This window comes from Globicephala melas, chromosome 13, assembly GCF_963455315.2.
Source record: "Globicephala melas chromosome 13, mGloMel1.2, whole genome shotgun sequence".
Taxonomy (NCBI): Eukaryota; Metazoa; Chordata; class Mammalia; order Artiodactyla; family Delphinidae; genus Globicephala; species Globicephala melas.
The window spans coordinates 70,985,905-71,011,584 of record NC_083326.1 but is presented as its reverse complement, the minus strand read 5'-3'; the positions used below and the strand labels follow the sequence as shown (position 1 = coordinate 71,011,584).

At 50.1% G+C, this 25,680-nt stretch overlaps 1 protein-coding gene across 3 annotated transcripts in view; it reads left to right on the top strand.

Moving 5' to 3' along the window:
• Window positions 1-25,680, top strand: part of KIAA1671 (KIAA1671 ortholog) — a 186,173-nt gene that overhangs the window by 6,866 nt on the left and 153,627 nt on the right. The window contains exons 1-2 of one of the 3 annotated variants that reach the window (XM_060310217.1): window positions 15,461-15,598; window positions 18,211-18,313. The exons of the other annotated variants lie outside the window; for them this stretch is intronic. The gene's annotated coding sequence lies outside the window, so the exon portion shown is untranslated. Of the gene's footprint in view, window positions 1-15,460; window positions 15,599-18,210; window positions 18,314-25,680 lie in introns of those variants that run through there. 3 annotated transcript variants of the gene reach the window in all.

Here is a 25,680-nt window from a genome sequence, read left to right as displayed (position 1 = left end):
TCAACCAGTCTCATCACCTCTCGGAACCTCAGTTTTCCTGTTTGTAAAATGGACGCAGGGTGCTTATGACCATTAGCAAGAAGGACTGTGAAACACTTGGCATGAAGTAGATGACATATAAATGGTCCTGTGACTGCGGAGCTGGGATGGGGGTGGGGGTTCCTAATTAGGGTGGAGTGAGGAATTCTGCAAAACTGGATATCGGTTCTGCAGAATTGGTTCTAGAATTAGATATTCCCAACATCCCTTGGGAATAATGCAGAGACTCCGGATCCAGACTGCCTGTGTTCAGACCCCACCTCCACTATTCTCCAACTGTGCGACCTTAGGCAAGACAGTTGGTCTCTCTGTGCCTCAGTTTACTCCTCTGTAAAATGGGAGTAACAATGGTGCCTTCCTCCTGAGGTGGATGAGCATTAAATGAGTTAGTACATAGTGCCCTATAATGAATGTACATGTGTCATTTTTTTAAATTAATTAATTAATTTTTTTTTGGCTGCGTGGGTCTTCGTTGCTGCACACGGGCTTTCTCTAGTTGCGGCGAGTGGAGGCTACTCTTCATTGCGGCGTGCAGGCTTCTCATTGCAGTGGCTTCTCTTTTGCAGAGCACGGGCTCTAGGCACGCAGGCTTCAGTAGTTGTGGCATGCGGGTTCAGTAGTTGTGGCTCGTGGGCTCTAGAGCTCAGGCTCAGTAGTTGTGGTGCACAGGCTTAGTTGCTCTGAGGCATGTGGGATCTTCCCAGACCAGGACTCGAACCCGTGTCCCTTGCATTGGCAGACGAATTCTTAACCACTGCACCACCAGGGAAGTCCCTACATGTGTCATTTTTACAATAATACTATTGTCATTATTACTAGTATCATTGTTATGTATGAAGGTCTGTGAGGTTGCTTCTGGTCCTTGGAGCACCAGGGTCCTGGGGAAAGGAGTGACTTAGGACCCCTGCTTCCCAGCAAGTGTTTTTCCCCTTCTGCTGTAGCTGGAGGGCTGTCAGTTAACGGATCACTGTTTACTTGACGTTCTGTCCCCAAGGCGAGCCTTGACTATCCACTCAGCCCCCTTCCGGCCAGGGAGGGGTCTTGGATGCTCTGAGTTTAAGGAATATTCACACCTTCCCTTTGTGGAAACAATCAGCAGGTTTCAGGGAGCCCCTGGTTATGAGTATCGGCTGGAGGCCACCTGAGCTAGGTGCAGGGTTAGAAGTCACACTGACTCTTTCATTCAATGAAAATTTATCCTGTAGCTATCGCTTGGCAAATCCCGTGCTGGCCATGGGGAAAATGGGATCTGCTTGATGTCAGGGCTGGATTTTTGGAGAAGAGTTGGGTAGCGCCAGCATGGGATACCTGTGTGACCCTGTGTAGGTCACTTCACCTCTCTGGGCATTTCCCCATCGGTGAAGTGAGTCTCAGATGGGCCAAGGTGTCACTGAAGGTGAGAGAGGACAGCCTTTGACCTGTGTGTACCTGATGGTCTGCCTTGGCTCCTGTGCCTTCAGAAGTTTGGGGAGATGACTGAGTCTGCTCTTCCTCCATCTGCTGAGACCTGGCTTTTGAGAACACTAAATGTTATTTAGAGTAAAATAAAAATAATAAGTAGGGAGTTTTCATTCTGTCCCAGGCACTGTGCTCATCATTGTTTTATTTGATTCTTTTTTTTTTTTTTTTGCGGTATGCGGGCCTCTCACTGTTGTGGCCTCTCCCGTTGCGGACCACAGGCTCCGGATGCGCAGGCTCAGCGGCCATGGCTCACGGGCCAGCTGCTCCGCGGCATGTGGGATCTTCCCGGACCGGGGCACGAACCCGTGTCCCCTGCATTGGCAGGCGGACTCTCAACCACTGCGCCACCAGGGAAGCCCTATTTGATTCTTATGTCCCCATTTTACAGATGAGAAAACTGAGGCTCAGAGAGGGAGCCCCATGCCCAGGGCCTCTACTAGGAAGGGGGAATGCTGATCCTTGCAGCCTGACTCAGCCCATGTGCCTTCAATCCCTCCTTTGCTGCCTCCCTGGCGGTAAAGCAGGCCAAGCTAGACAATCCTAGTGTTCCGTCCCATCTGTACTGTGTCATTGCTGTGTGACTCTGGGCAAGTGACTTTGCCTCTCTGAGCCTCAGTCCTCATCTGCAGAAAGAAGACTCTAGGATTTTCCCTGTGGGGTGGTTGTGGGGTTAGGTGAGATAACCGTGCACATAGTAGGCACTTTAAAAATGGGATCGCTGACCCATAAAAAGATCAGTTTAGTATTCTTAAAAACTCTCTGTAAGTTATACCAAGGAATGACTTTATGAATCACTATATAAATCTTCCTTGTTTGTAGTAGCAGAAGTAGTCATAGTAGCAGTAATTCAAAATAATAATTAGCGTTGATGGACTGCTTCTTATACTCTAGTTCCTTGTGCATTATTATATCCAATCTTTTCTCAATGCTAGTGTCGTTCCCATTTTACAGATGAGGAAACGGAGTCCCGGTGTGGTGAACCTCCTCTCCCAGAGCTACCAGCCAGTGGCAGCCCTTTTGTGTGTGACTCTCCTTGGAGAGTCAGCTGCACTTTCAAAGGCTCCAGGTCAGGGTTGTGGCTCTGTGTTGACGTTTCTTTTTGTTTTGCTTCCTCAGTGAAGGAAGCCCTTTCTGGGTGCCATCCTGTTTACCTGAGGCGTGGTGAGGCGCCGCTGTGGGAAGGAAGCCCAGGGTGTGCGGGGCCCACCGGCAGAGGGAGGCCAGCGGGCACGTTGGGTCCACCGAGGTCACTCCGTGAACTCCCGCCACCCTGCCTGCCCAGACATGGAGCCTGGGCCTTAGTGGGCACAGTGCCTGCCAAGCCCTGCCCAGTGCCCTGGGCTGGGCTGCGGAGTGACTCGTTGGGGAACTCCCAGGGCCCTTTGGCCTGGGAAGCTGCCCAAGTTTGTCTCTCCCTTTCATTTTAGGCCCCAGCCCTGGAAATCTCATGTCTTTGTTTCTAGAATGGATTGCCTGCCTGCCAGGGACTTGCTTGGCATGAGAAGGGGTCCGAGGCCATGGGAGAGAATACAGAGTATATTAGACTGAGTTATCGGCCACTAGTCAGGACCCCTGAGTACCTACTTCTCTGCTGTGTGTCCTTGGGTAAGCCCCTTCCCGCTCTGGGCCTTTTTCACAGGGGGAGGGGCAACTGGATGAGTAGATCCCAGAGCCTTTTATTCTTGCTGCGCCTTTTGGGAAGACTCAAGACCAGACCTTTGAAACGTAGGGCCCAGGAAAAAACCAAAAAAAACAACAACAAAATCCCACCCTTTGTTGAAGACCTACTGTGTACCAACTGCCTTGTTACGGAGGTATTACATCTACGTCTTCTGTCAGTCCTCAGAATGACTTGGACAGGTGGTATTACTAACCCATTTTACAGATGAGAAAATCGAGCCTCAGAGACCTGAAGCCTTCCTCAAGTCTCTTAGCTTGAGGCAAGAAGTGGCAGAGGCTGGATCTGAACTCAGGTCTGCCACCTGCCAACCCCTATGATAATAACTCAACGCAGTGTGTCCTCCCACCTCCCCATGACCATGTTGAAAATACCATCTCTTCCCTCAGAACTTCCCAGGCAGTGTATCCCTGTCCTCTTTTGGGATAGTTGGTCATTTTCATCTTTGTTATTAATTAAGCACCTACTGTGTACCAGGGCCTGGGCTGGGCCCTGGGTCTCAGAGGTGCCTGGGATACAGCTCCTGCCCTCCCAGAGGGGACAGATGAGGGGTTACAGGGCAGCGTGCCCAGGGCTGTGATGGCGGGTGTGGGGCCCATGGGGGCACCGGGGTGGGGACCCTGTTCTCCCGGCCCCGCCTCCTGGCAGCCTCGAAGCAAAACCGTTTCCCTTGACACGCTCAGAGCTCAGACTTGGATGAGACGGGAAGCTTTGGCAACCAGCATTCCACCTCCTTCTTGGAGAGGTGAGGTGTGCCTGGTTACTGTGGGATTTAACTGCAGGGAGGAGATGATGAGATGTCCAAGTGTCGCCTTTAGCCAGATGCCTTCATCTCAGCCCCTCTGCCCTCCTCCTTTTCCTTCATTAAAGGGGGGGATGGGGTGAAGGGGGGCAGCAAAAAGCTCTGGAGGAATTTTTGGAATGCCCAGAATGCTAGCTGACCCAGCAGAGCAAGTGTGAGCCATCTGCCCTGGCTTTAGTGAGCTCGGCTGGCCGACCGCAGGGGCTTCCTGGGCGTCGCCCAGTTCCTGTGCCAAGGCCCGGGTCACCCCCGGGAAGGTGGCTCTTCTGTGGACCGCGGCAGCGGCCCACCATGATGACACTGCTCGGTTGAGAGCCATGCAGCCCTGGGGTCACCTGCTGCCTCTGTTTTGTCGCCAGCCCTGGGCGTGGCTTCTTCTCTCTGCATGGGTGTCTGTGCCATGGAGCGTGGGTGCTGATGCCCGTCTTTCAGCCCGGCCGGGAGCTCCCAGCGAGGTCACGTAGGTGAATGTTGGGGTGAATGGCCAGTTGATGTTTGTGCTGGTCTACTGGGGTGGGTGGTGATGTTAAGTAAAGCCCCCACTGTGCGCATGCATCCTTCTGCAGTACCACGGGGTTTCTATATCCTTTACTATTTACACCTGGCCAGCCCTTCTGCCTGAAGGTGGTGGCAGGAGATAACTGTTCAGTGCTCTAACGGATGATTCTCAGTTCATTTTCCAAATTAATAATTTTTATTCTCTTTTTATCCTTAGTACAATATGTTTACGTCATGCTACAGTACATGTTCATTGTCAAACATTTACAAATACAGATAAACAGAAAGGAGGAGGTAAGACTCATACAATCCCACAGTCGAAAGATAACCTGGGCTCATGTTTTGCGGTGTGAGTTTTAGACTTGTGCACAGTACATGTGATGGAGAGATGTCAGCACTGCATTCTGCGGTTTAGAGTGTGGGCTTTATTCTCAGGTGGCTTGAATCCAAATCCTGGCTCTGGAATCTCCTAGCTGTGTGACCTTGGGCAGGTCACTTTCCTTCTCTGAGCCTCAGTTTCTCCTCCGTGAAGTAAGGTGGCTGTGAGGATTAAATGAGTCGATGTCTGTGAAGTGCTTAGAGAGATGCCTGGGATACAGCAAATGCTTCATGTTTACGAGCTACCGTTTTACACTATGCATATTTTCCCCTGTTTTGAGCGCTGCGCCCCTTTCTAGCAATGCTGTAATCTACAACTGGCAGGTTTGGACGTTAGGCTGGGGGGGACACCCTGACCACCTCCTGGCAGGGCCAGGGCCAGCAGTGGGGGCTGCTGAGAATGGGGGTTGGGCCAGCTGGTTTGGCCGACACAGAGCGCTCCTGGCACGCTCACAAGCCGGTCCTGATCTTTATCGCTCAGGGATGCTTCCTGTCCCCACTGAGTCCTGGGCATTTGTCCAAATTAAAGCCGCTGGCTGGTCCCAGCAGCTGGAGGTGGCCCCTGTAAATGAGCTCACCGAGAACCCTTCTTCTTTCTCCCTGGGCGCCCGCAGTGGCTTCAGAAGGATGGGCTCAGCCACAGCTGGGAAGAGGGACAGGGTCGGCTGGCCACCTCTAAGCAGGTCTGAAATTAGGCAGTCACCTGGCACCAGTGGGGACCCTCAGAGAGAGGGAAGGGGTTTGGGGAGCCATCGGGCAGGACAGTTAATGGAGCCTGGCTTTCAGAAGTGAATTTGGGGTTGGCGACATCCATGGGGTCAAGCGATGGCGTGCTTTACCAGCTCAGTGACCACGGGCGAGTTAAACAACCTCATCCGCCCTCAGTCTTCTTCTCTGTAAAATGGGGCTAATAGTAGGTCTCACCTTATAGGGTTGTTGTACTATGATATGTAAAGGTCCTAGCACAACTGGACCCATAGTCAGCACCTCATCGTCATCATTTGTACATCTAAAACAACATGGACTGAGCCAGACACTATGCTAAGTGCTCGCTATGCGTTATTTCCTAGTCATGAATCGTCGTTGCTGTTATTAACACCATTGTCCTGCTGTCTGATTCCACACTGCTTGGGAGTATGTTTAACCATGGCTTCACACCTTTGAGAGTGTGATGAAACACTCAGCACACAGTCAGTGATCAATAAAAGGCAACCACAGCGGTTGTTATTATTGGGTTTGCTGGCACTACACGCAGCTGGTGGACGACAGGCAGCTCCCTCACCAACCCAACGCCTGTCATTTGGAGCACCTGTCCCGTGAGTGTTCTTCTGGGGCTGACCTTGAAATCCAGGTTTGGGACTTCCCTGGCGGTCCAGTGGTTAAGATTCCGTGCTTCCAATGCAGGGGACGTGGATTCAATCCCTGGTTGGGGGACTAAGATCCCGCATGCCTCATGGCACAGCCAAAAAAAAAAAAAGAAAACCAGGTTTTCCTTGTCCATTTCAGTGCCATGCCCCTGCCCCCATCGGCAGTCCTCCTGGCCGTCTATCCACTTCAGCTGCCCTGAAGGATGGTCTCCGCATCCTGGGGGTACCCCCAGGATCCTCCAGAGTGAATGTTGTACCCACGACACGGTATATCCCAAGTGTCTCTCCCAAATTTGGGCGTGATTAATCTGGCTGTTGTTGTGGAGGATGGTACAAAATTTGCACCCGCAAACTGTACTTTTAGGGGGTGGATCGTGGAGGCAGGGTGTTGGGAGGATAACTGCTCTTGCGGGCTGCTGCCTCGGGCTCTGGCTACAATCTTCACCTTCTGTTGGCTTGGAGTACGGGCGGGGGGTTTCCCTCTAACTGTGCTTCCACAGGCCGACCGATGCTGGGAAATCTTCAGTTCCAGCGTGTGTCTACTGTGAGGGGGCGGGGTAGGCGGCTGGAACAGGCCGGGACCCCAGCTGGTTTTCCCTTCTATCTGAAATCTAAGATCGTACTAGAGAAAGATGCTAAGTACGAAATATAATTCTTTGGGTAGTTCTTAGTACCGAAACAAGACAGAATCATTATAGAACACAAGCAAAAAATAAAAAACAAAATAAAAATCAACCAAAATGTTACCACCCAGGCAGATATCACAGTGATAACAACAACGAAAATAATAAGTTAATGTCTATTGAGCACTTGCTAAATGCTTTACATGCTTTATCTCACTTCACCTACTCAGGAAAAGGTATTTCTGAGAGATTTGAATTCGGGACCCTGTGCTCATGAACGCATGGTCAGAACCACCCGAAAGATCTGGTCCCCCACTGATCCTTCCATCGACCCCCTAGGATGTGCCAGGCACGTGCTAACTCACTTCATTCTCATGGTGACTCAGAGAGGCAGGAACTCTTCTTGTTCCCATTTTCCAGATGAGGAAACTGAGGTCCAGAGAGGTGAAGTCCCTAGCCCATGGTCACTCAGGAGGCGGGATGTGAACCCATGTAGAGCCTCTGTTTTGAGGATTTAATGCGTCAACTCTGTGTTTTCCAAACTCCAGTCATTCCTGTATCACCTTGAAAAGTTTTCATATTTATGTACCACCTGGGACTGTTCCTCAGTTAATGTTTTTCTTGAACTTGACTCACTTTTTAAAGTAACAGCTTTATTGAAATACAATTCACTTACCATATGATTCATTCATTTAAAGCGTACAATTCAAATTACAGTTAAAAATAGAACTACCATATGATCCAGCAATTCCAGTTCTGGGTATTTATCCAAAGAAAATGAAAACACTATCTTGAAAAGACATCTGCACCCCCGTGTTCATTGCAGCATTATTCATAATTGCCAAGATATGAAAGCAACCTAAGTGTCCATCGATGAATGAGTGGATAAAGAAGGTGTGGCATATATATACAATGGAATATCATTCAGCCATAAAAGGAGTGAAATCTTGCCATTTGTGACAACATGGGTGGACCTCAAGAGGATTAACCTAAGTGAAATAAGTCAGATAGAGGAAGACAAATACCAGATGATCTCATTTGTATGTGTAATCTAAAAAAAACCCAAACAAACCCCAAACAAAAACAAGACCTCCAGTACATAGATACAAAGAACAGATTGGTGGTTGCCAAGTGGGGGCTGGGGGCCTGGGGGTTGAAATGGGTGATCAAAAGGTACAAACTTGCAGTTATGCAACAAGTCCTGGGGATGTAATGTACAGCACGGTGACTCTAAGTTCATAATATTGTGTTGCATATGTGAAAGCTGCTAAGAGAGTAGATCTTAAAAGTTTCATCACAAGCAAAAAACTTTTTGTAATTATGAGTGGTGATGGATGTTAGCCAGACTTATTGTGGTAATCATTTTGCAACATATACACTTGAACCTAATATAATATTGTATGTCAATTATACCTTAAAAACTTTTAAATAAAAAGAATTAAGAAAGTATATAGTTCAGTGGTTTTTAGTATATTCACAATTTTAGGACATTTTTATGACCACAAAAAGAGATTTCGTATTCATTTGCAGTCATTCCCCACTTCCTTCCGATTCCCCCAGCCCCTGGTAACCATTAATCTACTTTCTGTCTCTCGAATTTGCCTATTTTGGACATTTTATATAAATGGAATCATACTGTACGTAGTTTTAATTCTAACTCCTTTTACTCAGCATAACGTTTTCAGGGTTCAGCCGTGTTGTCAAGTGTATCAGGACTCCATTCCTTTTTATGGCCGAATGATACTCCATTGTATGGCTCGACGACATTTTGACTCATTTTTTAAAAACTTAAAAATATGAAAAAAGATGTTCAACGTGCTGGTTATATTTGATCTAAAGCATGGGGAAATACATCACTTAAAGCCTGTTTTTTTTTTTTTTACTATAACTGGAGATTTATTACATTCTAATACAGATCATTTATAAATGCAATTTCTTTACTCAAAAGTTCCCTCTCTTTTTGTCTGTGTACAATTTGCAAAACTATTCTGAAAGAGGAATATATGTGCGCAAGTCTGCAAAGACTGCAAGTTAAGAATATGGTAAATGCTTTACAAGTTACTTTCAAAAAACTATCTGCTGTATAACTGATTCACTTTGTTATAAAGCAGAAACTGACACCATTGTAAAGCAATTATATTCTAATAAAGATGTTAAAAAATTTTTAAAAATTAAAAAAAAAAAACCTATCTGCCACAACTGGGCCTTTACAGTGCCTTTTCCTTTTTTTTTTTTGGATAAAAATATTTCAATGCCAGCCTTCCTTCCGCTGCGTTATCACTGTGGTACATACACACCCCATGCCCTGATGTACTTGGGACCATACATTGTAAACTCTTAACGGGCCACCCACAAAGTGAGGTGTTTTATCCTGTCGTGTCGTTGTTATATTTGGGGGAGGGGGGTGTGATGAGATATTTTCCATTTTGTCCCATGAATGAGAAAAACACAGTCTTCTGCTAGAACAGAGGAGAGACTTAAATTTCAGCGTTGACCGCTCGCATGCTGTACGCTGCCCCCGTCCACGTATTGGGTTGAACGTGTGAAAGTGCCGTTTTTGTAGCCCAACAATGGTGGAATATTGTAATTTCATACGGTGCAACCTGAGGATGACCCTACCAGGTCAGCAATATTGGTCCCTGTTTGCAAATGAGAAAACTGAGCCTCAAGAGGGAGGTGACTCAGCAAACACAGCCAGCACGGGCAGAACGGGGAGCCAAAGTCCCTACTCATTTCATATGGCCTCCCTTGGTTCTTGCAATGACACTGCTGACTCACCGGCGGTGGATGGGAGCTTTGGCTTATTTTTTCAGCAGCAGGGACGGGTTTCCCTGCACCATCCACGCTCCCCTCCGTTCCGCGTGGGCTGGCCACGTGCCTACTGCATGCCCTGCGGGAGGCCGCTGGCTGGGAACCAAACAAGTCTACCCATCACTGGTCTCCAAGGCCCCTGACAACCTGCTCCTTCCTCTCCCCATCCTGAGCCGGCGACTCGGGGCCCTTGGCCCCGCTGCAGCCGGGAACGCTGAGCCCTGCGCATCCCTCCCTGGAGGATTGGTCCACATTTGGCAACTCTCTGTCTACGGAGCAGGATGGCAGAATCCCCAGGGGCGGGCATTGGATCCGGGCCCTAACCAGGCTGTCTGGAGTTTTGTGCCTTTCCTTTGGAAGCCTTCCTTTCTAGGGGAGCGAACAAAAGGCCTCGAGTGCGTGTTTCTCTCAAGGTCACAGAGCCAGCTGGGAGCTGCTGCGCAGGGACAAGATGTCAGGATTCCTGCCACCTAATTCCTGCTTCTTCCCCCCGACACCCTCCCGGCCCCCTTGAGCCCCCTTGTTGTTGGAGGCACCCGTCCTTGCTGCCCCCCACAGCAAGTGTGAGCTGGCTGGGGGTGCTACACAGCCCCCGAGCTGTCTGGGTGGAGCTCCAGCACCCACTGGCTACCCGCCAGGTGACTTGGGGAGCCCACCGGGCCGGTCATGGCTTGAAGATAGTCCAGCACGCAGCACCCCAGCAGGTGGAGGAATGGGTTTGGCCCTTCCCCCACCCATCCCCCGCATGCTGGGGCCCACCCCCGGCTCAGCCCATGGGCCACCTACCTCTGGCAGCGCCTGAGTGTGCCGGGTTTTGCAGGAGAAATGCTGCCTCGGTCCTCCCCGCCCCAGTAGGACAAAGCCTTCCAGGGACCCTGCCAGTGGGGAGGGGAAGGGGGAGACCGAGGCGGGGTAACTGGACCAGCAGAATCACAGCCCAGTGTGGAGGACCACGGTTCCACAAAGAGACAGACCCCAGTTCCAGTCTTGCCTCTGGACAAGTCACATCACCTGCCTCTACTTCCGTTTCCTCATCTGCCAAATGGGTGTGATAGGCCTGCTTCAAAGGACTGATAAGGGTTGGGCCTGTAGTAGGGGCTCAGTAAATGGCCATGTAATGGGGGAGGGGGTAGATGGAGGAGAGCAGGCAGGCTCTTGTGTCCAGGAAGCCTGGGCTCAAGTCTTTGGCTTCACCATTTGCTGCTTGTGTGACTCTGGGCAAGTTGAGCCCCCAGCCTCAGTCTTCCTGTCTGTACAATGGGAATGACGGGAGAACCAATTTGAATGTGCTGTTATGAGGATCGATTGAGATGCTGCCTGTGAAGTTCTTATTAGCTTGGCATGTCTTTGGAAGCTGTTATTATTAATATATTATATTATATTATATTAATATAATTATTATATATTCTATATTATATATATTTATAATAATATATAATATATAATAATAATAATATATATATAATAATATAATATATATTAATTATAATTAGTATATTAATATATAATATAATAATATATTATTATATATTATATATTATATTATATTATATTATTATATATATAATTATAATATAAAATTATATTAATATAATAATAATGTTTCCACAGTATCAGCATTGGATGCATCTGAGTGTGTTTATTGGATGACCTTGCAAACTTGGGGATGTGTTTCTTTGAAAAGGGGGAAACCAAAGGGTGATGGAGGCAGAGGGATGGATGATGTGAACCCTCAGGGGCCCTTCCTGTCCAGAGATGCTGGATAAAATATTGGTCCAAGGCCAGGGACTCTGTGTTCTGCTGTCTGGGCCCTTGACAAATGGGGTCATTGGCCTTGGTGAGGCGAATGGGTGGATGGTAGGCAGGATCCACCCCCAACTTCCTGCTGGGGTGTGAGTCAGAAACAGAAAGGCCTGAGTGTGTCCAAGTCCCTCTAACCCTGTGGTCACTTGCGGGCACCCACCTTCCCCCCCCTTCCCTCCCCCGGGGTTCTGGTGGGGCCCAGGGGTGTGATGTGCTCACAGGTTGTTCTGTGGACTGGTTTCTCACCCTTAGATTCGCAGCGGGGTGGGGTGGGAGAGCTGGGGTTGCTGAAGCCCAGAGAGGGCAGGGTCTTTGACCTGTGTCACCCAGCAAGCTGAGGGCAGAGGGCTCTTGACTCTGGGCTCCGGGCAGGGACATTTTATTGCTGAATTGGCCTCTGTCCTCACTGAGTTTAATTTCTCCACTTTCTCACCTGCAGTACATAGTCTTTATTCCTTACTCATAAGTGGCACCTGGCATTAACCAAACCACGAGGCCAAAAATACACTCCCCTGTACCTACATATTTTTCATGTGGGTGTCCTCCAAAAGCTCAGAGGGGGGATGGTAATAACAGCCACCACCATCATATAGCTGTTAACACATTGAACACATGCTGTGAACCAGGCACGCTGCTCTGCGCTTTATAACGATTAACTCATTTCATCCTCCCAGTGGCCCCATAAGGCAGGGATTGTTATTTTTATACCCTTTTTACAGTTGTGGTAACTAAGGTACAGAAAGGCAAAATAACTTGCCTAAGGCCACCATGGTAGAACTGGGATTTGAACCCAGGCAGCAAAATCTGGCACCAGATTTCAAAAATAAAAATTATATTAAAATTGTGGTGAAGTACACATAATGTAAATTTAGCATCTTAACCATTTTTAGGTGTACCGTGCAGCGGCATTAAATATGCTACCGTCATCACCATCCATCTCCAGAATTCTTTTCATTTGGCAAAACTGAAACTGCACCCACCAAACACTAGCTCCCCATTCCCAGCTTCCCGCATCCCCTGATAACTGTTACTCCACTTTCTGTCTCTGTGAATTTGACTAGTCTAGATACCTTATGTAAGTGGGCTCATGCAATATTTGTCCTTCTGTGTCTGGCTTATTTCACTGAGCATAATGTCCTCAAGGTTCACCCACGTTGTAGCCTTTGTCAGAATTTCCTTCCATTTTAAGGCTGAATACTATTTCATTGTACATAAACACCACACTTTGTTTATCCATTCCTCAGTCGTGTACCTGGACACTTGGGTTACTACCACATTTTAGCTGTTGTGAAGAATGCTGCTATTAACATGGGTGTACAAATATCGCTTTGAGATCCTCCTTTCAATTATTTTAGGTAGTTACCCAGAACTAGGATTGATGGATGGTATGATAATTCTATTTTTAATTATTTGGGGAACCACCATACTGTTTTCCACAGCAGCTGCACCATTTTACATTCCCACCAGCAACGTACAACCGCATCCCACCAACACCTGTTATTTTCTGTTTTTTTTTTTTTTTAAAAACACCAGCCATCCTAATAGGTGTGGCTGGCATCTGATTTTTGTGAGAGATTCTTAGAAGCTGTATTTGTGAGGCCTCAGTTCCTGTTAGAATGTCTGCTGCATCACGGGATGCGTTTTCTGGAAATATTTTGGCCTCTCCCACCCGACTGGGAACTTTCTCAGGATGAGCCCCAGGGCCGCCACGGGGATGCTGGACTGGGTTAGATGCTGAGGAAACGCTAAAGAACTCGATTCTCACTGACCCAGGGCACACCCCGGCACGTGTCTTTTTTTGGGAGAAACGCTTACGGCCCGGATCTTATTCTTCCGGGATGCTCTCTGGGCAACGTAGTCCCACCTTCTGGGTCACTGGGGAGGAAGCAGCGGCTGAATACCTGGCACTTGGCTGTTCAGAAGAAATACCCTCCCACCCCCGGCAGCTTTAAGAAAATACAGGTGCTGGGACCACCATTTGGAGGCTCATACTCCGTGGGTCTGGGGTGGGGCCCGAGCATCTGTTTTAAAAAAGAAATCTCCCCAGGTGATTCTTACGGGCACCTGGCCCAAGAGGCACGCCCATATAACATGTCACTCGACTCTGGCTAAAGCTAGGAATTTATCACAAAAATACCCGAGGGACATGTGTGTGTCTGCATCTTCGCTAGAGTGAGTGAGTTAATGAATGAATGATGAATGAATGAGTGCTGAGTTCCCCAAGCTCTGTCATCCCCACACCATCTTCATAATTTTTGCCCCGTCTCTACAGGCATACCTCGGAGATACTGCGAGTTCGGTTCCAGACCACCACAAGAAAGCCAATACGATAAAAAAGCGAGTCACATGAACTTTTGGATTCCCAATGCACATAAAAGTTATGTTTACACTATACTGTAGTCTGTTAAGGATGCAATAGCATGATGTCTAAAAAGACAATATACGTACCTTAATTAAAAAAATACTTTATTGCTCAGAAATGCTGGTCATCATCTGAGCCTTCAGCTAATCGTAACCTTTTTGCTGGTGGAGGGTTTGAAATATCGCGAGAGTTACCAAATGTGACACAGACAGGAAGTGAGCAAAGGCTGTTGGAAAACGGCACCTATAGACTTGCTCGACGGAGGGTTGCTACTGACCTTCAATTTGTGAAAAACGTAGTATCTTCGAAGGGCCAAAAAACGAGGTATGCCTGTATACTTTCTATGTTATTAGTCACCTAATACTTTTTTTTTTTTTTTTTTTTTTGGTGGTACACGGGCCTCTCACTGCTGTGGCCTCTTCCGTTAAGGAGCACAGGCTCCGGACGCTCAGGCCCAGCGGTCATGGCTCACGGGCCCAGCTGCTCCGCGGCATGTGGGATCTTCCCGGACCGGGGCGCGAACCCGTGTCCCCTGCATCGGCAGGCGGATTCTCAACCACTGCGCCACCAGGGAAGCCCCAGTCACCTAACACTTTAAAGCCACCCCACCTAGGTGTACTGAAACAAATCTATGTAAAAATTAGAAAAGCCGGGCTTCCCTGGTGGCGCAGTGGTTGAGAGTCCGCCTGCCGATGCAGGGCACACGGGTTCGCGCCCCGGTCCGGGAAGATCCCACATGCCGCGGAGCGGCTGGGCCCGTGAGCCATGACCGCTGAGCCTGTGCGTCCGGAGCCTGTGCTCCGCAACGGGAGAGGCCACAGCAGTGAGAGGCCCGCGTACCGCAAAAAACGAAAACAACAACAACAAAATTGGAAAAGCCAGTATCTCTGGCCATAAACAGAAGTTTACTTTCAAGGTACAAAGGCAATCAAACCGTGTCAGCAGATTTCAACTAAATTCAGTCATCCCTCGGTATCTGAGGGGGATTGGTTTTGAGAGTCACCCGGGTACCCAAATCCGCGGATGCTTAAGTCCAGTCTAGGATAGGCGGCCTTCCGTATCGGTGGCTTCCTCATCCTCGGATGCAACCAACTGCGGGTGGGAAACACAGTACACGGTGCGCGGTCTGTTGAATCCGTGGATGCGGAAACCCCGGATGCGGAAAGTGCGTAGGCGGAGACCAGACTGTAAATGCTGCCACCCCCAAGGGTATTGCTCTCTTTATTACCAGGTGTAATTAGCGAGTGTTACGTAAGTGTTAAGGACAGGCCAGCACCCGGTGGAGATGTTCTCCTGCCCGGAACTACTTTTCCTTCATGAGTCAGTGCTATTTATTGTCCAGCGCTTGGACTATGTGGCCTCCCATGCTTCATAGCTGCAAAGTCAGGCAATGAGGGCGTGAGGGAGGAGCCAGGGTGACAGGGAGAGTGGATTCCCGTGGGCGAGGCCCACCGTCTTGAGTGGCCATCGCCCCGAACTGCCCTGTGGGTGTGGGATTAACTCGAGCCCAGGGCATCCCTTGCCCCACGGCTGTCCCAGGACTGAAGAGGCTTTTATCTACAGGTTCATTGAGTTGAGACGGGTCCCTGCCAAGGAGGTCAGGTCCTGGGTCGGGCACAGAGCCCAGAGGGCGCGGACCTCGTAGCTCGAGTCAGGAGGGAGAAGAGGCCTGTCCTGCAGCGCTGGAGTCCCTGTGGGGTGGACATAGGCATCCCGGCTCCTCGGATCGCCGGTGTGGAGGCCAGCGGTGTGCCTTTTCCTGGAGCGTGACCTTGGGTGAGTCACTTGACCTTTCTGAGCTTCCCTTGGTGCAGCTGTCAGATTAATTCATTTGGAAACTACTGTTGGGTGCCTGCTGGGGCTAGGCTCTGAGCCGCTTGCCGCAGGAAACCCGGCAGCTGAGACCCCTTCTCCCTGGGAGTTTATGGGCTGGCGGGGAGGCGGACATGGCAGGGAGGGGAAGAGGTGCAGGAGGCTTTGAAGATAGTCTGGGAGAGGTGCTTTAGCTGAGCGGTCGGCTCAGATTTTTCTGAGGCTGGTGTAACAAGTAACCACAATCTGTGTTACTTAGAACAACAGAAATGTATTCTCTTACAGTCTGGAGGCTAGAAGTCCAAAATCAAGGTGTCAGCAGGGCCACACTCCCTCAAAGGCTCTAAGGGGAACCCTTTCTTCTTCCAGTTTCTGGTGGCTTCCGGCAGTCCTCAGTGTTTCTTGGCTTGTGTCTGTATATCTGCATTTTCTTTTCTTATGAGGACACCAGTCATTGGATCAGGGCCCACCCTAATGCAATATGACTGCATTGAGACATCATTATGTCTGCAAAGACCAAATAAAGTCACATTCCGAGATTCCAGATGGACATGAATTTTAGGAGGACACTATTCAACCCACTATGCTGAGGAAGGGCCATTAAAGCTGAGACCTAAACGTGTGTGTGGTCAGGGAGGGTGGGGAGTTGGGGGGAGGGGGTCATTCAGGCAGAGGGAACAGCATGTGCGAAGGCTTTCCGGTGGGAGGGCAGCTGAGGCGAGTGTGACGGGGGCAGGGTAAACAAGGGGAGCTGTCAGGGCTGAGGGCAGAGAGACTGGGGGGCTGCAGCACGGAGCCCCGGAAAGGGGATGGATTTCATCCTAAGCGCCTCTGACGAGTTTAAACGGGGGCGTGATGTGATTGGATTCCCTTTTTTGGAAAACGGTCATCTTTTTTTTTCTAATTGAAGTACAGTTGACTTACAATGTTGTGTTAATTTCTGTCGTGCAGCAGAGTGACTCAGTTATACATATACATACATTCTTTTTTATATTCTTTTCCATTCACGGTTTATCACAGGATATTGAATATAGTTCCCTGTTTTGTTTTTTTTTAAAACAAGGTTATTCTAACTATAGACGGGGAAGGGGCATGGCAGTGACCAACAGTATACATGCTTTAAGGTTTACCCCAGCACATTTGCTTCCCACGAGTGCTTTAATCTTCAGAGCCCTGGCAGGGAGGTAGGGCAGTGCTAATATCCCTGAGGAAATGAAGGCCCAGAGAGGGTAAGCAGTTTTCCTAGGATCACACAGCTAGGATGACGAGCACTCAAGACACTCACCAATGTCTTCTGTCTTGTGAATGCTCAGGCACCTGGAGGTGAAGGTCTTTGGACCTTGAAGGTCCATTTTCAGAGACAGCTGGGATTCGGGGGCAGGGGAGATGCCTTGATTTTACACCTGTTGCTGCCTGTGCTGTGTCATTTGCTCAGCCCAGGGAAGGTTTAGCTATGCGATGGGGATAAGGTAGCTTTGGCAACTTAGTGTGGAGTTAATTCCCTTATATCTGTGAGCTGCTAGGATCCTCCCCTTCAGAGCAGAGCTCCAGAGGAGAAAAAGCAGGCCAAGGGCAATAAACACTGCCCTGTTCACCAAAGAGCATTTTGGAGGGTTGTGATAAAATCTTGGGCCAAGGCCCAAAGGAAATGGCAGGATAGTTAAGACTGTCCCAGAACCTTTGAGCTGATGTTTCTGTGACATTTGGGGTGTCTATTCACATGGAAAAGAACTCTCTTCTTCTTGAGAAGTAAAAATTCGTATCTATTCGGATGAAACATTCCAAAGTGTGAACATGTTCATTGAACCTGTCCTGGGATTGACAACATAAATTAAGTACCATCTCCCAGGTATTGAGGACGCTAACATCCCCCTGAGAGACAGGCTTATTTGCTGGATCTGAGATTCCCAGTGTGGGGCAAGGTCATTATTTCCTGCTCGGGTCTCTCGTTTCTTTAGTTCTCTCTTTGTCTCGGTGCTGGGGTCAGCGGGAGGGAGACGGAGGGGTTGCTCTGGAATGCCCCCCTTCTGATGAGGAGTTTTCTCCAACTGTGTTTTGAGAGAGCTGTGGGGTGCTGCCTGGGGAGACAGCTGAGCCAGACACTGCTGACTCCCCCCCCAAGCCTAGATGCTGGGACGGACTCCTCACCCGGCAGGGCTGAGAGATGCTGTGTGTGTGCGTGTGTGTGTGGCGGAGAGGAGTTAAACTTGGTTCGGGATCTGAGGGCTGGTTTCCTTCCTCTCCTGGTGAAAGGCCCTGTCGAATGAATCACATCCTCTCTTTAGCGTTCTGGGCCCACAGAATGTCAAGGCCAGCCTGGTGTTGTCAGAGGGACGCCCACCCAGGGCATGTCAGACTCTGGTTTGGGACTCCGTGGAGGGACTTTGGGCCACCCCAAGGGGTGATGCCTGTAGCTTCCCTTTGAGGCATGTATATTTCATTCATTCATCCATCCATCCATGTATCCATCCATCCAGCTGTCCTTCCACCCATCCACTCATTGCAAATCTGGGTGATGCTCAACCCCTTGCTGGAGACAGGTCCTTGGGTTAATCATCCACCCTTTGTTATTCCAGCACCTGCCTGGCCTGGCCCTGTGCAGCGCCCAGGGACTCACCTATGGAAGAGACAGACAAGCTCCCACACCCTGGTCTGCCAGCTTCTCCTGTAAAGGACCAGGTAGTAACTATTTTCAGCTCTTCAGATCATAAGGCCCCCATCACAACTGCTGACCACCAGACACAATATGTAGCCAAGTGCTTGCCGCAGTGCTCCAATCAGATTTTATTCAGGGACGCTGAAACGTGGTTTTCCTATAATTTTCATGTTGACACACGAAATATTATTTTTTTGATGTTTTTCCCCAGTGGTTTAAAAATGTGTGGGCTTCCCTGGTGGCACAGTGGTTGAGAGTCCGCCTGCCGATGCAGGGGACACGGGTTCGTGCCCCGGTCCGGGAATATCCCACATGCCATGGAGCGGCTGGGCCCGTGAGCCATGGCCGCTGAGCCTGCGCGTCCGGAGCCTGTGCTCCGCAACAGGAGAGGCCACAGCAGTGAGAGGCCCACGTACCGCAAAAACAAACAAACAAACAAACAAAACAAAATAAAAATGTGAAAACCATCCTTAGCTCACAGGCCCTACAAAAAGAGATTTGGCCCATGGGATTCTAGACAAAATCAAAGTGAGTAAGCCGACAGATCATTTTGGTCGGTGAGAAGGGTGGTACAGAGGATACAGCAGTGAGACGGAAGCGCTTCTGTTTGGTGTTCAGGGAAAGCCCCTTTGAAGAAAAGACATTTAAGTGGAGAACTGAGTGGAGGGAGAGTCAGCCCCTTGTCCAGGCAGTGGGAACAGCGGGAGCAAAGGTCTGAGGTGTAGGGAGGAGTTGGCGGAGGGGGGTGGTGGTGCAAGTACAAGGAACAGAAGAGTGTGCGTGGCCCAAGCCAGAGGGTGAAGGGGAGAGATGGGTAGTGAGGTCCCGGAGATGAGAGCTCGGCCATTTTAGATTTTGATGAGGATGTTGCACCTCAGGTGTTTCCCCGAGGGATGGGAGAGCTGGGGTATTTATACTCCAACTCCTGGGGCGTCAACTCCTGGCTACTTCCGGCTGTCTTGCACCCAGGCCCCCAGGGCAGGGGAAAGCCCTCAGGCAGAGACTACAGGGCTTTTGAAAATTGTGGGAGTGTTCAGGGTTGCATAGGACACTGACAGCATCCACTGCACTGGGATTTAGTGCCTTTTTCAAGACCTAGCTCAGGTGTCTCCCCTGCAGGACGTCTTCTCCACTCCCCATCCTGGCAGCCCCTGGTCCTCCTTCCTCTGGTCCGCCTCAGCCCCCAGGTCAACCCCCATCCTAGTGCTTCAGGGCTTGATGCTGTAATTCCTCCTTGATCTGGGTTGGGGCCACACATTGTTCCCAGATACAGGGTTTGGAAGTACCTGGTGATGATGAGTTCAGGGCAGTGAGGCGGGGACCCCTGCCCTGGGGCGCTCACAGCCCTGGGGGGAGGCAGACAGTGACAGGTGGCTGTGTTGCAGGGGATGAGGGCTGGGGAGGCTGCGGCTGAAAAGCGGCTGCTTTCTGAGCTCCTACTGCTCGCAGACCCTGTGCTTCTCACCCCTGGACGATCCCTGGCGTCCCCCTGGGAGTTCCATAAAAATAGCCACGCCCAGGCTCCACCTGCGGAAATTCTAACTTGGCCCAGGACTGCATCTGGCTATAAATCTTGATCCAGTCCTTTGGGCTTGGAGTGCCAAATGCCTCTGTATTGGTTTCTTGTGGCTGCTCGAACAAATTATTACAGACCTTAAAGGCTTAAAGCAACAGACGTTTATTCTCTTCTGGTTCTGGAATCAGTTTCACTGAGCAAGAACCAAGGTGTCGGCTCCGTCCAGGGGCTGTTGGGGAGAATCCTTGCCTTTTCCAGCTTCTATAGGCTGCCGCGTTCCCAGTTCCCTTCCTGAATCTTCAGAGCCGCAGCTGAGCATGTCAAGTGTCTCTCTGCTGAGGCTGTCACATGGCCTTTTCTCTTCCCTAGGAAATTCTCCCTCTGCGTCCCTTTTATAAGGACGCGTGTGACTGCATTTAGGGCCCACCCGGGTAATCTAGGCTTATCCTCCCATCTCAAGATCCTGAATGAAAGCACATCTGCAGAGACCCTTTTTCTATGTACGGTAACAGGGATCCTGCTTCCGGGGCTTAGGACCTGGATATTTTTTGGAGCCATTAATTCAGCGTCGTGCTCCTGGTCCCGAGAACGCACCTCCTGAGCCCCCAGCCCGGGCAGGCACCTCCCCCCACAGCTAATCTTATGGACTCCTGCAAGGTTGGGCTCCTTATTTCTGCTTTCCAAGTGGGGAACCCGAGGCTTGCTGGGGGGAGAGTGATTTTCTGAAACCAAGCTTGCATTTGAGTCTGACCTCGCATCCTTTGAGCCCTGAATCGTGTTGGCCTTCATTCCTCATGCTCCAGGGAGGGGGCAGCGACCGAAGTGCTGTAGCTAGAGAGGGTCCTGCTGAGCTCCCTCTGTGGGTCGCAGGATTCTAGAGACTACTGCCCTGGGGCTGGGAGCCTGCTTGTTATGTTTAGGGTGTCTCTGTTCCGACCCCCCTCAGTGGGAAGAATTCCCATTTCTTCTTCACATGATCCTTTTGGGGAGAAGGTCACTATTGATGTTAGTTCTTTAAAAATGGGCTTTGGGGTGATTTAACTCCCCTGAGGATCGCAGTGGGCGTCAGCCCCAAAGACAGGGGAGGAAAGGGAACCGCTCTGTCCCGGTTGCTGCCCTGGGGCCCTCCGTGCCCATTCGGGCCCTGCCTCACTATCCCCATTTCACAGGTGAGGAAACCCAGGCTTGGGCAGGGGGATTGCCGTGTCCAAGGTCATGCAACCAGTAAGTGGTGGAGTCAGGATTTGAACCCAGGTCTCCCTGACTCTGCCCTTTGCGCTAGTGGTGAATCACCAGGCCCGGCACGCTGCCTGATTCTGAGTGGTGGGATGGTTTATTTGTTTGTTTGTTTTTAATTTTTTGAAGTACAGCTGGTTTACAATGTTGTGCTAATTTCTGTTGTACAGCAAAGTTATTCCATTATACATATATACTTTTTCATATTCTTTTCCATTATGGTTTATCGCAGGATATTGAATCTAGTTCCCTGTGCTGTACAGTAGGACCTTGTTGTTTCTCCATCCTATATGTAATAGTTCACACCTGCTAATCCTAAACTCCCAATCCTTCCCTCCCCCACACTTGGCAACCACAAGTCTGTTCTCTGTCTGTGAGTCTGTTTCGTAGATATGTTCATTCGTGTCATATTTTAGGTGCCACATACAAGTGATGTCCTATGATATTTGTCTTTGTCTGACTTACTTCGCTTAGTATGATAATTCCTAGGTCCATCCATGTTACTGCAAATGGCATTATTGCGTTCTTTATTGTGGCTGAGTAGTATTCCATTGTATATATGCACCACATCTTCTTTATCCGTTCATCTGTCTATGGACATTTAGGTTGCTTCCATGTCTTGGCTATTGTGAATAGTGTGGCTATGAACATAGGGGTGCACATATCTTTTTGAATTATAGTTTTGTCTGGATATATGCCCAGGAGTGGGATTGCAGGATCATATGGCAACTCTAGTTTTAGTTTTTTGAGGACCCTCCATACTGTTTTCCATAGTGGCTGCACCAATTTACATTCATGGTGGGAGTTCTGAATTGAACTTTTTCGGTCCCTTCTGGTTTCCCTGCTTCATGTTGGGAGGGGGTTCACGCTCTTCCTCTCACCCTCACATTCAGTCCTTCAGCCAGTCCCATCATCTTTTTTTTTTTTTTTTTTTTTTTTTTGCGGTACGTGGGCCTCTCACTGTTGCGGCCTCTCCCATCGCGGAGCACAGGCTCCGGACGCGCAGGCTCAGTGGCCATGGCTCACAGGCCCAGCCACTCCACGGCATGTGGGATCTTCCCGGAAGGGGGCACGAACCCGTGTCCCCTGCGTCGGCAGGCGGACACTCAACCACTGCGCCACCAGGGAAACCCGCATCATCTGTTTTTAAAGCCATAACATCTCTTCTCTCCGTCCCACTGTCACTGAACCCGCCCAGGCCCCCTGCCTCTTGCACCTGGGAGGCAGCAGGGGCCTCCACTCTTGTCCTCGGCAGTTTATTCTCCTCTGGGTGCCCGGAGTGAGCTTCCAGATGGTTCACAGCCCTGCTAAAGCCCACATTGGAGTGGAGTGGATTCCCACTCCTTCCCACAGAGGCTCTGCCTGACCCCCCCACCATCCATCCTGCCCCTCCAGATGACCTCATCCTCTCCCTTCCCACCTGCCTGCCTCTGGCCTTCCTTTTGGAAGGCTCTTTCCTGAGCTGTTTGCATGGCAGGCTCCTCCCCTTCCCTTGGGTCTCAGCTCAGGTGTCAGTCCCCTCCCCTCCCCATCCCCCCAGGGTAGAGTTGCTCCCCGCAACCCTGACTCTTATCACATAACCCTGCTTTATTCCCTCCACAGCCGTGGTCGGCTCCTAAACGATTTCTTCCTTTCCTTTTGTCTACTGACAGCTCTGCCTTCTAGAGCAGAGCCCTTGTCAGTTTTGCTGTGAGGCTGCACCCCCCAGGCACACAGTCAGTGCTTAATTAATGGATATTTGTTGAGTGAACGGTCCTGGTGAGGAGGTCCAGGTTCCAGTGTGGACTTTGCCCGGGCTTCCTGGATGTCCTTGGGCAACTTTCTTCCCCCTCAGGGTCTCCTCACCAGTGTAACCTAGAAGCTTGGGCTGCGTGGTCTCGAAGATGGAAGACTCTGGCCTTCCAGGCCCCAGGAATTCAGGGCTGGTCAGGGCTCTGAGGGGATGGGCTGGCCCAAGGGAAGATGTGGGAGGAAGGCAGACCCTGAGCCACAGGAAAGGGAGAGTCCTTGGGTGGGGAAGCAACTATTTGGGACGAGTTCACGAGGTTTAACCAGAGCTCACGAGCCCTCCTCTCCACGGCCCCCCAAGAAAACACTGGCTGTTGTCTTAGCTGCTGTGTTGGTGCCGGGAGGGTGTGCGGGGCGAGTGTCCCCCCTGCCGGGACCTCTGCCCAGCAGGCTTTGTTTGAGATTTGAACAGAAAAGAAGGCTATCCTCTTTAAAACGCAGCTCCAGAAACCTCTCTGGGCTTTGGGGATCTAGGCAGAAGATGGCAGGGAGCTTTTTTCTCACTCTTTGTTAAACATTAAAAATTTTTTTCTACTGGAACATTATACATGCCAAACACCAGGAAGAAAAAATACCCTCCGAAGTAAGCCCACCACCATTGGATAATCCCCGTGAACTTTTGGCATGGGGATTTTTGTATTTTTGAGGGTGCCTTTGGTTTTCCCATAGATTATGCTGATTACAGTCTTTTTTCAAAACCCCAGATGTATACAGCTTTGAAGCTTCCTTTTTTTTCCACTTAAATCATGCTATTAATTAGTTTCTCCCATTACCCATCTTGGTAAACTTCATTTCGGACAAGTGCATAAAATTTCCAAAGAATATCATAGTCTGTTTAACCAAACCCCAGTCATTGGACATTTAGATTGTTTCACATTCCTTGGTCCATCTGTCCAGCCTTGAGTACCTGGTGTTCTCTGGCCCTGGAAAACCCCGTACTTTTGGTTCCCTGAAAGGGTCTCCTGCCTCAGGACCTTTGCACAGGCTGTTCTGCTGCCTCTCCCTCTGTTGTACCTTCCTGGTGTGCCCCCTTTACTTTCCTCACAGTTTGTATGGAAACCTTTCTTGGGTTTCTCTTTGAGTTCTTCTCGGCTCCCCTCACCCCTGACTGTGAGCTGCCTGAGAGCCGGGGGTGTTGCTGTCTCTGGAGGGGTTATGGGGATTGTTAGTTTCATGCCCCCTAGATGTTTATTCTTGTGTTGTAAAAATGGGGCCTTGGCTTCCTTTGAGTCTTAACTAGTTGAGTGGCTGGCCGGGGTGGGGGGGTTGGGGGAGTTGGGGGGGTGAATATGTTTTATGATGGGGGTAGGGGATACATTTTTATTTTATTTTATTTTATTGTTTGGCTGCTCTGCTTGGCATGCAGGACCTTAGTTCCCTGACCAGGGACTGAACCTGCACCCCCTGCAGTGGAAGCGTGGAGTCTTAACCACTGGACCGACAGGGAGGTCCTAATATATTTTTACTTTAGCCCCCAAAGCATGAGGCAAAGATGAAAATGACCCCCACAGATGCATGACACCCCATCTAGTTCCTCCACTGACATACTCCATGTATGTGGACCCACATGACAGTGGTGGTTACCATGGAGATCCACAGGTGTCATTGTCACCACGATAAATAGTAAGAGCTGTTCTTTCTTGAACTCTTAGTTTAATTAATTAGTTTAATTCAGTTACTTCTCACAGCCAGCCCCCGAGAGAGGCTCTCATCATCCCCATATTACAGATGAGGAAACTGAGGCTTGGAGAGGTGTTGTAATTTGCCCAGGATCACACAGACTAGAAGTGGCTGAGGCAGTATATAAACCCAGGTGGGGTGGTTCCAGAGCCTGAGCTTCTAACAGCAGCCCTGGCCCACCACACACACACACACACACACACACACACACACACACACGTGCCAGACATGAGCACACTCCACCAGCTGCCTTGGGTGCTGGTATTGGCTTTGGGCTACAGAACCACCGCCTGCAGCCCGGCTCCAGTGTGAACAGGTCACCTCTGGGTGTCAGCAGCCTGGCCCAGCAGGCGCTGGCTCACGCCCTGGCCTTGCCCATCCTTGAGGGGTGGAGTCATGACCTGGACTTGCAGGTGGGCAGCTTCAAGGATGCTGGCCTTGGACTCCTGCCGTAGCCTGGATGGCTGGTCTTCCCGCCACACCTGTGGGAAGGGCCTGGGGCTTGATGGGTGTGCCAGGCCCTTTTGCCCAGCAGGGGAGCTGAGGCTCAGGACACACAGCCAAAGTCACAAGCCCCAACCAAAGGCCTCCCCTTGACCGCTCAGCCCCTCTGTCCTGCTGAGGGCCTGGCCCAGGCAGTGCCTGTCACTCAGGCCAACTTTGGGGACCCACCCTTCCGTATTTTTAAGATTGTCCCCTGTCTTCATTCCTGCCAATCCAGGAGAGCGGTTCAGCCTTTTGGGCTCTGAAGTTTGACAAGATGAGTGACCTTGGACTAGGCTTTTAATTTCCTTAAGCTTTAGTTTCCTCCTTTCTTAAGTGGGAAAAATCATGATACCTGTAGTCCTGGGGTAATGGGAGGAATCAAGGAGATGATCTCTATCCAGAGTTTATTTTAGAGCTGGGGACACGCACAGCAAGCATGGGGTGAATGCTTGTTCTGTGGTTGGGCTTGTTATTTCCACCAGTATGGGGAGGTCCGGGACCTGGGTTTGCCCTGTCCATGCTTGTCCCCTTGCGTCCCCTCCTTCCTTGGCGTGGCCACACCATATCAGCCTTTGCAGACATGGGTCTGGGGACCCCTCCCCCTCCTCTACAGAGCAGGACATGACTCATGCCTGCGCTGGCGGACACCGCCCTTGGCATAACTGACCACGCCCGCAGCTGATC